Genomic DNA, 16772 nt, shown 5'->3' with positions numbered 1-16772 from the left:
TAGGATTACCGCCACGACAGGCACCAACTACCTTGCGGCCACAGCTCCAATCAGCCGCCTCGACAGTAGAGGCTGATTGGAGCCTCTACTCAACTCAATGTCCAGTACCTCCCTCGTGACATGTTCAAAGTTCTTCCGGAGTTCGGAATTGAAACTCTCTCTGACAGGAGACTCTGCCAGACGTTCCCAGCAAACCCTCACAATGCGTTTGGGCCTGCCAGGTCTGTCCGGCATCCTCCCCCACCATCGCAGCCAACTCACCACCAGGTGGTGATCGGTAGAAAGCTCCGCCCTTCTCTTCACTCGAGTGTCCAAAACATGAGGCCGCAAATCCGATGACACAACTACAAAGTCGATCATGGAACTGCGGCCTCGGGTGTCCTGGTGCCAAGTGCACATATGGACACCCTTATGCTTGAACATGGTGTTCGTTATGGACAATCTGTGACGGGCACAAAAGTCCAACAACAAAACACCACTCGGGTTCAGATCCGGGCAGCCATTCTTCCCAATCACGCCTCTCCAGGTTTCACTGTCGCTGCCAACATGAGCATTGAAGTCCCCCAGTAGAACGAGGGAATCACCCGGGGGAGCACTCTCAAGTACTCCCTCGAGTGAATCCAAAAAGGGTGGGTACTCTGAGCTGCGGTTTGGCGCGTAAGCGCAAACCACAGTCAGGACCCGTTCCCCCACCCGAAGGCGGAGGGAAGCTACCCTCTCGTCCACCGGGTTGAACTCCAATGTGCAGGCTCTGAGCCGGGGGGAAACAAGAATTGCCACCCCAGCCCGTCGCCTCTCACTGCCGGCAACGCCAGAGTGGAAGAGAGTCCAGCCCCTCTCGAGAGAACTGGTTCCAGAGCCCTTGCTGTGCGTCGAAGTGAGTCCGACTATATCTAGCCGGAACTTCTCCACCTCGCGCACTAGCTCAGGCTCCTTCCCCTCCAGCGAGGTGACGTTCCACGTCCCAAGAGCTAGCTTCTGTAGCCGAGGATCGGACCGCCAAGTGCCCTGCCTTCGGCTTCCGCCCAGCGCACATCGCACCCGACCTCTATGACCCCTGCTATGGGTGGTGAGCCCATTGGAGGGGGGACCCACGTTGCCTCTTCGAGCTGTGCCCGGCCGGGCCCCATGGGGACAGGCCCGGCCACCAGGCGCTCGCCATCGTGCCCCACCTCCGGGCCTGGCTCCAGAGGGGGGCCCCGGTGACCCGCGTCCGGGCGAGGGAAATCTGGGTTCCTTGTCAGTGTTCCTCATAGAGATCTTCGAGCTGCTCTTTGTCTGATCCCTCACTTAGGACCAGTTTGCCTTGGGAGACCCTACCAGGGGGCATAGAAGCCCCCAGACAACATAGCTCCTAGGATCATTGGGACACGCAAACTCCTCTACCACGTTAAGGTGGCAGCTCAGAGAGGAGGTAATACTATATATGAAAGTTAAATAAACATAACGCCAAAACCAAACATGCATTATGTCTAAAAATGCCTGGCTATTGTATCCATGTGAGTTTAACTAGAATCAGTTGTTTTTGTATGGTTTGCAAATACAAAATATATTTTTTTCTCACTATGACAGTATACTGTCACACTCAATCTGACAGTTATTTAAATTTAACTCCTAAACCACACATGCAAAATGGCTAATAATGCCTGGAGAAATGTATCTTTGTGAGTTTTTCTGGAAAATAATATTTTGTAAGGTTTGTAAGACACATTTTTTTGTTTTTTTACTCAATATGACAGTATAACTGTCATACTAAATTTGAAAGTTATATTAACATAACTCCAAAACCAAACTTGCAATTCGTCTAAAAATTCTTAACAGTCATATAAACATATCTGCTAAACCACGCATGCAAAATGGTTATTAATGCCTGGAGAAATGTATCTTTGTGAGTTTTGCTGGAAAAAAATATTTTGTAAGGTTTGTAAAGACACAGGTAAGTTTTTTTTTTTACTCAATATAACAGTATAGCTGTCATACTATTTATTTAAGTTATATAAACATAACACCAAAACCAAACATGAATTATGTCTAAAAATGCCTGTAATATTGTATCCATGTGAGTTTAACTAGAATCAGTTGTTTTTAAAAGGTTTGCAAATACAAAAATTGGGTTTGACTCACTATGACAGTATACTGTCACACTCAATATGACAGTTATTTAAACATAGCTCCTAAACCACATATGCAAAATGGCTAATAATGGCTGGAGAAATGTATATTTGTTAGTTTTACTAGATAATGATCTTTTGTAAGGTTTGCAAAGACACAAGTTAGTATTTTTTACTCAATATGACGATATAACTTTCATACTAAATATGAAAGTTATATTAACATAACTCCAAAACCAAACTTGCAATTCGTCTAAAAATGCCTGACAGTCATATAAACATATCTGCTAAACCACAAATGCAAAATGGCTAATAATGCCTGGAGAAATGAGTTTTACTGGAAAAAAAATATTTTGTGAGGTTTATAAAAACATAAGTTAGTTTTTTTTTTTACCTCAATCTGACGGTAATTGTCATACTAAATATGAAAGTTGTATAAACATAACTCCAAAACCAAACATGCTTTATGTCTAAAAATGCCTGTAATATTGTATCTATGTGAGTTTTACTAGAATCAGTTGTTTTTGTAAGGTTTGCAAATACAGAACATGGGTTTTTTCACTATGACAGTATACTGTCACACTCAATCTGACAGTTATTTAAACATAACATAAACCACACATACAACATGGTTAATAATGCCTGGAGAAATGTATCTTTGTTAGTTTTACTGGAAAAAAAATATTTTGTAATGTTTGTAAAGACACAAGTTAGTTTTTTTTACTCAATATAACAGTATAGCTGTCATACTAAATATGAAAGTTATATAAACATAACTCCAAAACCAAACATGCATTATGTCTAAAAATGTCTATAATATTGTATTTGTGTGAGTTTTACTAGAATCAGTTGTTTTTGTAAGGTTTGCAAATACAAAAATTAGGTTTTGCTCACTATGACAGTATACTGTCACACTCAATATGACAATTATTTAAACATAACTCCTAACCAAACAAGAAAAATGGCTAATAACGGCTGAAATAATGCATCATTGGGAGTTTTACTCGAAACAAATGCTTTTAAAAATCTTGCAAACATAATAAGTAGTTTTTTACTCAATATGACTAATGTTTTAAGGATATTGAGATAATGCGAAAAAAGCAATACAAATGTATTTTACCATAACTCCTAAACAACACATGCAAAATGGCAAATAATGCCTGGAGACATGTATCTTTTTTAGTTTTACTAGAAAAAATATCTTTTGTAAGGTTTTCAAAGACACAAGTTAGTTCTTTTTCGTTCAATATGACAGTATAACTGTCATACTAAATATGAAAGTTATATAATTATAACTCCAAAACCAAACATGCATTTGTCTAAAAATGTCTGTAGTATTGTATCTCTATGGGTTTTACTAGAATCAGTTGTTTTTGTAAGGTTTGCAAATACAACAATTGGATTTGACTCACGATGACAGTATACTGTCAAACTTAATATGACAGTTATTTAAACATAACTCCGAAACCACACATGCAAAATGGCTATTAATGCCTGGAGGAATGTATCTTTGTGAGTTTTGCCGGAAAAAAATATTTTGTAAGGTTTGTAAGACACAAGTTTGTTTTTTTTACTCAATATGACAGTACAACTTTCATACTAAATATGAAAGTTATATAAACATAACTCCAAAACCAAACATGCATTATGTCTAAAAATGCCTGAATATTGTATCCATGTGAGTTTGACTAGAATCAGTTAATTTTGTAAGGTTTGCAAATACAAAATATATTTTTTTCTCACTATTACAGTATACTGTCACACTCATTATGACAGTTATTTAAACATAACTCCTAAACCACACATGCAAAATGACTAATAATGGCTGGAGAAATGTTTATTTGTTACTTTTACTAGATAATGATCTTTTGTAAGGTTTGCAAAGACACAAGTTAGTATTTTTTACTCAATATGACTTTCATACTAAATATGAAAGTTATATAAACATAACTCAAAAAACAAACTTGCAATCCGTCTATAATGCCTGTAATATTGAAACTATGTGAGTTTTACCAGAATCAGGTATTTTTGTTAGGTTTACAAATACAAAATTTAGGTTTTAAACATAATGACTATAACTGCCACATTCAGTATGACAGTTATTTAAAAATAACTGCTAAACCACACATGCAAAATGGCTAATAATGCCTGGAGAAATGTATCTTTGTGAGTTTTACTGGAAAAAAAATTATTTGTAAGGTTCGTAAAGACACAAAATAGTTTGTTTTACTCAATATAACAGTTTAGCTGTCATACTATATATGTAAGTTGTATAAACATAACTCCAAAACCAAACATGCCTTATGTCTAAAAATGCCTGTAATATTGTATCTCTGTGAGTTTTACTAGAATCAGTTGTTTTCAAAAGGTTTGCAAATACAAAAATTGGGTTTGACTCACTATGACAGTAAACTGTCACACTCAATATGACAGTTAGTTAAACATAACTTCTAAACCGCACATAAAAAATGGCTAATATTGCCTGGAGAAATGTATATTTGTTAGTTTTACTAGAATTATGATCTTTTGTAAGGTTTGCAAAGACACAAGTTAGTATTTTTTACTCAATATTACAGTATAACTGTCATACTAAATATGAAAGTTATATCAATATAACTCTAAAACCAAACTTGCAATCCGTCTAAAAATGCCTGTAATATTGAATCTATGTGAGTTTAACCAAAATCAGGTATTTTAATAAGGTTAACAAATACAAAAATTAGGTTTTACTCATAATGACAGTATAAGTGCCACACTCAATCTGACAGTTATTTAAAAATAACTCCTAAACAACACATGTAAAATGGCTAATATTGCCTGGAGAAATGTATATTTGTTAATTTTACTAGAATAATGATATTTTGTAAGGTTTGGAAAGACAGAGGTTAGTTTTTTTTTCATTCAATATGACAGTATAACTGTCAGACTAAATATGAAAGTTATATAAACATAACTCCAAAACCGAACATGCATAATGTCTAAAAATGCCTGTAATATTGTATCCATGTGAGTTTTACTAGAATCAGTTGTTTTTATAAGGTTTGCAAATACAAAAATTAGGTTTTACTCACTATGACAGTTCACTGTCACACTCAATATGACAGTTATTTAAACATAACTCCATGAAAAATGGCTAATAATGACTGAAATAATGCATCCTTGGGAGTTTTACTCAAAACATATGCTTTTTAAAATCTTGCAAACACAAAAAATAGTTTTTTTTACTCAACATGACTGTAATGATCTTAGAATCCTGAGCTAATGCGAAAAAAGCAATACAAATGTATTTTAACATAATTCCTAAACCACACTTGCAAAATGGCTAATAATGCCTGGAGACATGTATCTTTGTTAGTTTTACTAGAACAATGATCTTTTGTAAAGTTTACAACGACACAAGTTAGTTTTTTTTTCATTCAATAAGACAGTATAACTGTAATATGAAAGTTATATAATGACAGTATAACTGCCACATTCAGTATGACAGTTATTTAAAACCAAACATGCATTATTTCTAAAAATGCCTGTAATATTGTATCTCTGTGAGTTTTACTAGAATCAGTTGTTTTTGTAAGGTTTGCAAATACAAAAATTGGGTTTGACTCACTATGACAGTATACTGTCACACTCAATATGACAGTTATTTAAACATAACTCCTAAACCACACATCCAAAATGGCTAATAAAGCCTGGAGAAATGGATATTTGTGAGTTTTACTGGAAAAAAATATTTTGAAAGGTTTGTAAAGACACAAATAAGTTTTTTTAGCTGCAAAACCAAACTTGCAATCCGTCTAAAAATGCCTGTAATATTGAATCGATGTGAGTTTTACCAGAATCACGTATTTTAGTAAGGTTTACAAATACAAAAATTAAGTTTTACTCATAATGAACAGTATAACTGCCACACTCAATCTAACAATTATTTAAACATAACTCCTAAACCACACATGCAAAATGGCTAATAAAGCCTGGAGAAATGTATCTTTGAGAGTTTTACTGGAAAAAAATATTTTGAAAGGTTTGTAAAGACACAAATAAGTTTTTTTACTCCATATAACAGTATAGCCGTCATACTATAGATGAAAGTTGTATAAACCTAACTCCAAAACCAAACTTGCAATCCGTCTAAAAATGCCTGTAATATTGAATCTATGTGAGTTTTACCAGAATCAAGTATTTTGGTAAGGTTTACAAATACAAAAATTAGGTTTTACTCATAATGACAGTATAACTGCCACATTCAATATGACAGTGATTTAAACATAACTCCAAACCACACATGCAAAATGGCTAATAATGCCTGGAGAAATGTATCTTTGTGAGTTTTACTGGAAAAAAATATTTGTAAGGTTTGTAAAGACACAAGTTTGTTTTTTTACTCAATATGACAGTATAACTGTCATACTAAATATGAAAGTTTTATAAACATAACTCCAAAACCAAACATGTATTATGTCTAAAAATGTCTGAATATGGTATCCATGTGAGTTTAACTAAAATCAGTTGTTTTTGTAAGGTTTGCAAATACAAAATATATTTGTTTTCTCACTATGACAGTATTTTGTCACACTCAATCTGACAGTTATTTAAATGTTTATTTAAACTAAACTCCTAAACCACACATGTAAAATGCCTAAAATTGCCTGGAGAAATGTATATTTGTTAGTTTTACTAGAATAATGATATTTTGTAAGGTTTGCAAAGACACAAGTTAGTATTTTCTACTCAATATGACGGTATAACTGTCATACTAAATATGAAAGTTTTACAAACATAACTCCAAAACCAAACATGCATTATGTCTAAAAATACCTGTAATATTGTATCCATGTGAGTTTTACTAGAATCAGTTGTTTTTGAAAAGGTTTGCAAATACAAAATATGGGTTTTACTTACTATGACAGTATACTGTCACATTCAATCCGACAGTTATTTAAACATAACTCCTAAACCACACATGCAAAATGGCTAATAATGCCTGGAGAAATTTATCTTTGTAAGTTTCACTGGAAAAAAATATTTTGTAAGGTTTGTAAAGACACAAGTTATTTGTTTTTTTACTCAATCTGACAGTATAACTGGCATACTAAATGTGAAAGTTATATAAACATAACTCCAAAACCTAACATGCATTATGTTTAAAATTACCTGTAATATTGTATCCATGTGAGTTTTACTAGAATCAGTATTTTTTGTAAGGTTTGCAAATACAAAATATGGGTTTTACTCACTATGACAGTATACTGTCACACTCAATCTGACAGTTATTTAAACCTAACTCCTAAACCACACGTGCAAAATGGCTAATAATGCCTGGAGAAATGTATCTTTGTGAGTTTTACTGGAAAAAAATATTTTACAAGGTTTGTAAAGACATAAGTTAGTTTTTTTTACTTAATATAACAGTATAGCTGTCATACTATATATGAAAGTTATATTAACATAACTCCAAAACCAAATATGCATTATGTCTAAAAATGCCTGTAATATTGTATCTGTGTGAGTTTTACTAGAATCAGTTGTTTTTGTAAGGTTTGCAAATACTAAAATTAGGTTTTACTCACTATGACAGTATACTGTCACACTCAATATGACAGTTATTTAAACCTAACTCTAAATCACACATATGATGGCTAATCATGCCTGAAATAATGCATCCTTGGGAGTTTTACTCGAAAGACATGCTTTTTAAAATTTTGCAAACACAAAAAGTAGTTTTTTTTACTCCATATGACTGTAATGTTCTTAGAATCCTGAGATAATGTGGAAAAAGCAATATAAAATGTATTTTAACATAACTCCTAAACAACACATGCAAAATGGCTAATAATGCCAGGAGAAATGTATATTTGTTAGTTTTACTAGAATAATGATCTTTTGTAAGGTTTGCAAAGACACAAGTTAGTATTTTTTACTCAATATGACGGTATAACTGTCATACTAAATAAGAAAGTTATATAAACATAACTCCGAAACCAAACTTGCAATCCATCTAAAAAGGCCTGTAATATTGAATCTATGTGAGTTTTACCAGAATTAGGTATTTTGGTAAGGTTTACAAACACCAAAATGAGGTTTTACTCATAATGACAGTTTAACTGCCACATTCAATATGACAGTTATTTAAACATAACTGCGAAACCAACACATGCAAAATGGCTAATAATGCCTGGAGAAATGTATCATTGTGAGTTTTACTGGAAAAAAATATTTTGTAAGGTTTTTAAAGACACAAGTTAGTTTTTTTACTCAATCTGACAGTATAACTGTCATACTAAATATGAAAGTTATATAAACATAACTCCAAAACCAAACATGCATTATGTCTAAAAATGCCTGTAATAATGTATCCATGTGAGTTTAAATAGAATCAGTTGTTTTTGTAAGGTTTGCAAATAAAAAATATGGGTTTTACCCACTATGACAGTATACTGTCGCACTCAATCGGACAGTTATTTAAACATAACTCCTAAACCACACATTCAAAATGGCCAATAATGCCTGGAGAAATGTATATTTGTTAGTTTTACTAGAATAATGATCTTTTGTAAGGTTTGCAAAGACACAAGTTAGTATGTTTTACTCAATATGACGGTATAACTGTCATACTAAATATGAAAGTTATATAAACATAACTCCGAAACCAAACTTGCAATCCATCTAAAAAGGCCTGTAATATTGAATCTATGTGAGTTTTACCAGAATTAGGTATTTTGGTAAGGTTTACAAACACCAAAATGAGGTTTTACTCATAATGACAGTTTAACTGCCACATTCAATATGACAGTTATTTAAACATAACTGCGAAACCACACATGCAAAATGGCTAATAATGCCTGGAGAAATGTATCATTGTGAGTTTTACTGGAAAAAAATATTTTGTAAGGTTTTTAAAGACACAAGTTAGTTTTTTTACTCAATCTGACAGTATAACTGTCATACTAAATATGAAAGTTATATAAACATAACTCCAAAACCAAACATGCATTATGTCTAAAAATGCCTGTAATAATGTATCCATGTGAGTTTAAATAGAATCAGTTGTTTTTGTAAGGTTTGCAAATAAAAAAATATGGGTTTTACCCACTATGACAGTATACTGTCGCACTCAATCGGACAGTTATTTAAACATAACTCCTAAACCACACATTCAAAATGGCTAATAATGCCTGGAGAAATTTATCTTTGGGAGTTTTACTAGAAAAAAATATTTTGTAAGGTTTGTAAAGACAAAAGTTTGTCTTTTTTACTCAATATGACAGTATAACTGTCATACTAAATATGAAAGTTATATTAACATAACTCCAAAACCAAACATGCATTATGTCTAAAAATGCTTGTAATATTGTATCCATGTGAGTTTAACTAGAATCAGTTGTTTTTGTAACGTTTGCAAATACAAATTAAAGCTGCAAGCAGCGTTGGACGGGACCGACTTTTGCTGGTGTTTCCTGCCTTTACCCATTCAACATATCTTTACGTGCACATTACCTACCTTCCCTGCATCCTGGGGACACACTAGTGCTTCTTTCTTTCACCTATACAACAGATCGATGTTATCATGTAATTTAACCTTCTCTGCATAGTAAGGTCACGCTCGTATTTCCTGCCTGTACCTATTCAACCTATTTTCATCCGCACATTACCTACCTTCTCCGCATATTGGGGTCACACTTGTGCTTTCTGCCTTTACCCAGTTAGCATATCTTTATCCGCACAGTACCTACCTTCTCTGCATTGTGTTGTGACGCTGGTGCTTCCTGCTTTTAAGCGGCCATCTTGAGATGGCAGCAGCGCAGCAGCAGCAGCGCAGTGGTTCTTTGAAGGCTCGTAAAATCAAAACCGGAGCAGTAGTTAAAACTCTTTCGTCAAATTTTAATCAAAAGGGTACAATCTCTCTCCTGTGCTAGTTTGAAGCCAAAACGACAAACGCACTCAGAGGAGATAATGTTTAAAAAAAAAGGTGACTGTTTTGACCCCACTTTTGTTTTGAAGGGGGAATTGTAAACTTCCTGTTGAATTTTGCTGGGGGTTGTCATAAATGAAATGTAGGTCTAACTGAGACCTACATAAAGGTTTTTGTTTCATGTCTCTACGACATTCCTACCGGAAGTTATAAGCAGTTTTGTCTCTGTTTTCTTCCTAGGAGCAGTTTTGTCTGTGTTTTATTTCTAGGAGGCGCTAGAGCGCAATTTTGAGTTTTCGGGGTTGTTTTTTTTTATTAAAGCACAATTTCCGCCAGTCCTGATGTGTTTGTCCAGTTTGGTGAGTTTTGAAGCATGTTAAATGGGTCAAATTACAGCTCAAAGAGGCAAAAGTGACTGTTTTTACTAAAATTATGTTTAGAAGGGGGACTTGCCAACTTCCTGTTGATTTTTGCTGAAGAATGTTAGTGTATGAAATCTAGGTCTAAGTCAGAACTACATAGGGGTTTTGTTTCATGTCTGTACAACATTCCTACCGGAAGTTACAAGCAGTTTTGTCTGTGTTTTTCCCTATGGGGGCGCTTGAGCGCAATTTTGAGTTTTGGTATTTGGTTTTTTCATTAGATGGCAATTGTTGCCAGTCTTGATGTGTGTGTCAAATAGCGTGAGTTTTGAAGCATGTTAAGGGGGTCAAATTACAGCTCAAAGAGGCGGCGGTATAATAAAGAAGAATAATAAAAATAATAAAACCTTACAAATTTAATAGGGTCCTCAGTCCTAAAGGGACATTGCGGTCCCTAAATATGGGTTTTTCTCACTATGATAGTATACTGTCACACTCAATATGACAGTTATTTAAACATAACTCCTAAACCACACATGCAAAATGGCTAATAATACCTGGAGAAATGTATCTTTGTGAGTGTTACTGGAAAAAAACATTTTGTAAGGTTTGTAAAGACACAAGTTTTTTTTTTTTTTTACTCAATATGACAGTATAACTCTCATACTAAATATGAAAGTTATATAAACATAACTCCAAAACCAAACATGCATTATGTCTAAAAATGCCTGAATATTGTATACATGTGAGTTTAACTAGAATCAGTTGTTTTTGTAAGGTTTGCAAATACAAAATATATTTTGTTCTCATTATGAAAGTATACGGTCACACTCAATCTGACAGTTATTTAAATATAACTCCTAAACCTTACATGCAAAATGGTTAATAATGCCTGGAGAAATGTATATTTGTTAGTTTTACTAGAATAATGATCTTTTGTAAGGTTTGCAAAGACACAAGTTAATATTTTCTACTCAATATGAGGGTATAACTGTCATACTAAATATGAAAGTTATATAAACATAACTCCAAAACCAAACTTGCAATCCTTCTAAAAATAACTGTAATATTGAATCTTTGTTAGTTTGACCAGAATCATGTATTTTGGTAAGGTTTACAAATACAAAAATTTGGTTTTACTCATAATGACAGTATAACTGTCACAATCAATCTGACAGTTATTTAAACTAAACTCTTAAACCACACATGCAATAAGGCTAATATTGTCTGGAGAAATGCATATTTGTTAGTTTTACTAGAATAATGATCTTTTGTAAGGTTTGCAAAGACACAAGTTAGTATTTTTTACTCAATATGACGGTGTAACTGTTATACTAAATATGAAAGTTATATAAACATAACTCCAAAACCAAACATGTATTATGTCTAAAATACCTGTAATATTGTATCCATGTGAGTTTGACTAGAATCAGTTGTTTTTGTAAGGTTTGCAAATACAAAATATGGGTTTTACTCACTATGACAGTATACTGTCACACTCAATCTGACAGTTATTTAAACATAACTCCTAAACCACACATGCAAAATGGCTAATAATGCCTGGAGATATGTATCTTTGTGAGTTTTACTGGAAAAAAATATTTTGTAAGGTTTGTAAAGACACAAGTTAGTTTTTTTTACTTAATATAACAGTATAGCTGTCATACTATATATAAAAGTTAAAGTTAAAGTACCAATGATTGTCACACACACACTAGGTGTGGCGAGATTATTCTCTGCATTTGACCCATCACCCTTGATCACCCCTTGGGAGGTGAGGGGAGCAGTGGGCAGCAGCGGTGGCCGCGCCCGGGAATCATTTATGGTTTGCAAATACAAAATATATTTTTTTCTCACTATGACAGTATACTGTCACACTCAATCTGACAGTTATTTAAACATAACTGTTAAACCACACATGCAAAATGGCTAATAATGCCTGGAGAAATATATATTTGTGAGTTTTGCTGGAAAAAAATATTTTGTAAGGTTTGTAAATACATAAGTTAGTTTTTTTTACTCAATATGACAGTATAACTGTCATACTAAATATGAAAGTTATAAAAACATTACTCAAAAACCAAACATGCATTATGTCTAAAAATGCCTGAATATTGTATCCATGTAAAATTAACTAGAATCAGTTTTTTTGTATGGTTTGCAAATACAAAATATTGTTTTTTCTCACTATGATTGTATACTGTCACACTCATTAGGACAGTTATTTAAACATAACTCCTAAACCACACATGCAAAATGGCTAATAATGCCTGGAGAAATGTATCTTTGTGAGTATACTTGTTACTTTTACTAGATAATGATCTTTTGTACAGTTTGCAAAGACACAAGTTAGTATTTTTTACTCAATATGACTTTCATATTAAATATGAAAGTTATATAAACATAACTCCAAAACCAAACTTGCAATCCGTCTAAAAATGCCTGTAATGTTGAATATATGTGAGTTTTCACCAGAATCAGGTATTTTGATAAGGTTTACAAATACAAAAATTAGGTTTTACACATAATGACAGTATAACTGCCACATTCAGTATGACAGTTATTTAAATATAACTGCTAAACCACACATGCAAAATGGCTAATAATGCCTGGAGAAATGTATCTTTGTGAGTTTTACTGGAAAAAAAATATTTTGTAAGGTTTGTAAAGACACAAGTTAGTTGTTTTTTACTCAATATGACGGTATAACTGTCATACTAAATATGAAAGTTATATAAACATAACTCCAAAACCAAACATGCATTATGTCTAAAAATACCTGTAATATTGCATCCATGTGAGTTTTACTAGAATCAGTTGTTTTTGTAAGGTTTGCAAATACAAAATATGGGTTTTACTCACTATGACAGTATACTGTCACACTCAATCTGACAGTTATTTAAACATAACTCTTAAACCACACATGCAAAATGGCTAATAATGCCTGGAGAAATGTATATTTGTGAGTTTTGCTGGAAAAAAATATTTTGTAAGGTTTCTAAAGACATAAGTTAGTTTTTTTTACTCAATATGACAGTATAACTGTCATACTAAATATGAAAGTTATAAAAACATTACTCAAAAACCAAACATGCATTATGTCTAAAAATGCCTGAATATTGTATCCATGTAAAATTAACTAGAATCAGTTTTTTTGTATGGTTTGAAAATACAAAATATTGTTTTTTCTCACTATGATTGTATACTGTCACACTCATTAGGACAGTTATTTAAACATAACTCCTAAACCACACATGCAAAATGACTAATAATGGCTGGAGAAATGTATACTTGTTACTTTTACTAGATAATGATCTTTTGTACAGTTTGCAAAGACACAAGTTAGTATTTTTTACTCAATATGACTTTCATACTAAATATGAAAGTTATATAAACATAAAAAAATGGGTTGTACTTGTATAGCGCTTTTCTACCTTCAAGGTACTCAAAGCGCTTTGACACTACTTCCACATTTACCCATTCACACACTGATGGAGGGAGCTGCCATGCAAGGCTCTAACCAGCACCCATCAGGAGCAAGGGTGAAGTGTCTTGCTCAGGACACAACGGACATGACGAGGTTGGTACTAGGTGGGGATTGAACCAGGGACCCTCGGGTCGCGCACGGCCATTCTTCCACTGCGCCACGCATGTGAGTTTTCACCAGAATCAGGTATTTTGGTAAGGTTTACAAATACAAAAATTAGGTTTTACACATAATGACAGTATAACTGCCACATTCAGTATGACAGTTATTTAAATATAACTGCTAAACCACACATGCAGGCTAATAATGCCTGGAGAAATGTATCTTTGTGAGTTTTACTGGAAAAAAAATATTTTGTAAGGTTTGTAAAGACACAAGTTAGTTTGTTTAACTCAATATAACAGTTTAGCTGTCATACTAAGTTGTATAAACATAACTCCAAAACCAAACATGCATTATGTCTAAAATAGCCTGTAATATTGTATCTCTGTGAGTTTTACTAGAATCAGTTGTTTTTAAAAGGTTTGCAAATACAAAAATTGGGTTTGACTCACTATGACAGTATACTGTCACACTCAATATGACAGTTATTTAAACATAACTTCTAAACCGCACATGCAAAATGGCTAATATTGCCTGTAGAAATGTACATTTGTGAGTTTTACTAGAATTATGATCTTTTGTAAGGTTTGCAAAGACACAAGTTAGTATTGTTTTTACTCAATATTACGGTATAACTGTCATACTAAATATGAAAGTTATATAAACATAACTCCAAAACCAAACTTGCAATCTGTCTAAAAATGCCTGTAATATTGAATCTATGTGAGTTTACCAGAATCAGGTATTTTAGTAAGGTTAACAAATACAAAAATTAGGTTTTACTCATAATGACAGTATAAGTGCCAAACTCAATCTGACAGTTATTTAAAAATAACTCCTAAACAACACATGCAAAATGGCTAATATTGCCTGGAGAAATGTATATTTGTTAATTTTACTAGAATAATGATCTTTTGTAAGGTATGGAAAGACAGAGGTTAGTTTTTTTTCATTCAATATGACAGTATAACTGTCAGACTAAATATGAAAGTTATATAAACATAACTCCAAAACCAAACATGCATAATGTCTAAAAAATGCCTGTAATATTGTATCCATGTGAGTTTTACTAGAATCAGTTGTTTTTGTAAGGTTTGCAAATACAAAAATTAGGTTTTACTCACTATGACAGTTTACTGTCACACTCAATATGACTATTGTTTAAACATAACTCCTAACCACACATAAAAAATGGCTAATAATGACTGAAATAATGCATCCTTGGGAGTTTTACTCGTAACATATTCTTTTTAAAATCTTGCAAACACAAAAAAATAGTTTTTTTAACTCAATATGACTGTAATGATCTTAGAATCCTGAGATAATGCGAAAAAAGCAATACAAATGTATTTTAACATAATTCCTAAACCACACATGCAAAATGGCTAATAATGCCTGGAGAAATGTATCTGGTTAGTTTTACTAGAAAAATGATCTTTTGTAAGGTTTACAAAGACACAAGTTAGTTTTTTTTCATTCAATATGACAGTATAACTGTAATATGAAAGTTATATAAACATAACTCCAAAACCAAACATGCTTTATTTCTAAAAATGCCTGTAATATTGTATCTCTGTAAGTTTTACTAAAATCAGTTGTTTTTGTATGGTTTGCAAATACAAAAATTGGGTTTGATTCACTATGACAGTATACTGTCACACTCAATATGACAGTTATTTAAACATAACTCCTAAACTACACATCCAAAATGGCTAGTATATCCTGGAGAAATGGATATTTGTTAGTTTTACTAGATTAATGATCTTTTGTAAGGTTTGCAAAGACACAAGTTAGTATTTTTTACTCAATATGACGGTATAACTGTCATACTAAATATGAAATTTATATAAACATAACTGCAAAACCAAACTTGCAGTCCGTCTAAAAATGCCTGTAATATTGAATCGATGTGAGTTTTTCCAGAATCACGTATTTTAGTAAGGTTTACAAATACAAAAATTAGGTTTTACTCATAATGAACAGTATAACTGCCACACTCAATCTAACAATTATTTAAACATAACTCCTAAACCACACATGCAAAATGGCTAATAAAGCCTGGAGAAATGTATCGTTGTGAGTTTTACTGGAAAATAATATTTTGAAAGGTTTGTAAAGACACAAATAAGTTTTTTTTTACTCCATATAACAGTATAGCCGTCATAATATATATGAAAGTTGTATAAACATAACTCCAAAACCAAACTTGCAATCCGTCTAAAAATGCCTGTAATATTGAATCTATGTGAGTTTTACCAGAATCAAGTATTTTGGTAAGGTTTACAAATACAAAAATTAGGTTTTACTCATAATGACAGTATAACTGCCACATTCAATATGACAGTGATTTAAACATAACTGCTAAACCACACATGCAAAATAGCTATTAATGCCTGGAGAAATGCTTCTTTGTGAGTTTCACTGGAAAAAAATATTTTGTAAGTTTTGTAAAGACACAAGTTAGTTGTTGTTTACTCAATATGACAGTATAACTGTCATACTAAATATGAAAGTTATATAAACATAACTCCAAAACTAAACATGCATTATGTCTAAAAATGCCTGTAATATTGTAATTAGTGAGTTTAACTAGAATCAGTTGTTTTTGTAACGTTTGCAAATACAAATTATGGGTTTTTCTCACTATGATAGTATACAGTCACACTCAATATGACAGTTATTTAAACATAACTCCAAACCACACATGCAAAATGGCTAATAATGCCTGGAGAAATGTATCTTTGTGAGTTTTACTGGAAAAAAATATTTTGTAAGGTTTGTAAAGACACAAGTTTGTTTTT

This window comes from Nerophis lumbriciformis, linkage group LG39, assembly GCF_033978685.3.
Source record: "Nerophis lumbriciformis linkage group LG39, RoL_Nlum_v2.1, whole genome shotgun sequence".
Classification (NCBI taxonomy): Eukaryota; Metazoa; Chordata; class Actinopteri; order Syngnathiformes; family Syngnathidae; genus Nerophis; species Nerophis lumbriciformis.
Note: the sequence above shows the minus strand (reverse complement) of the source record.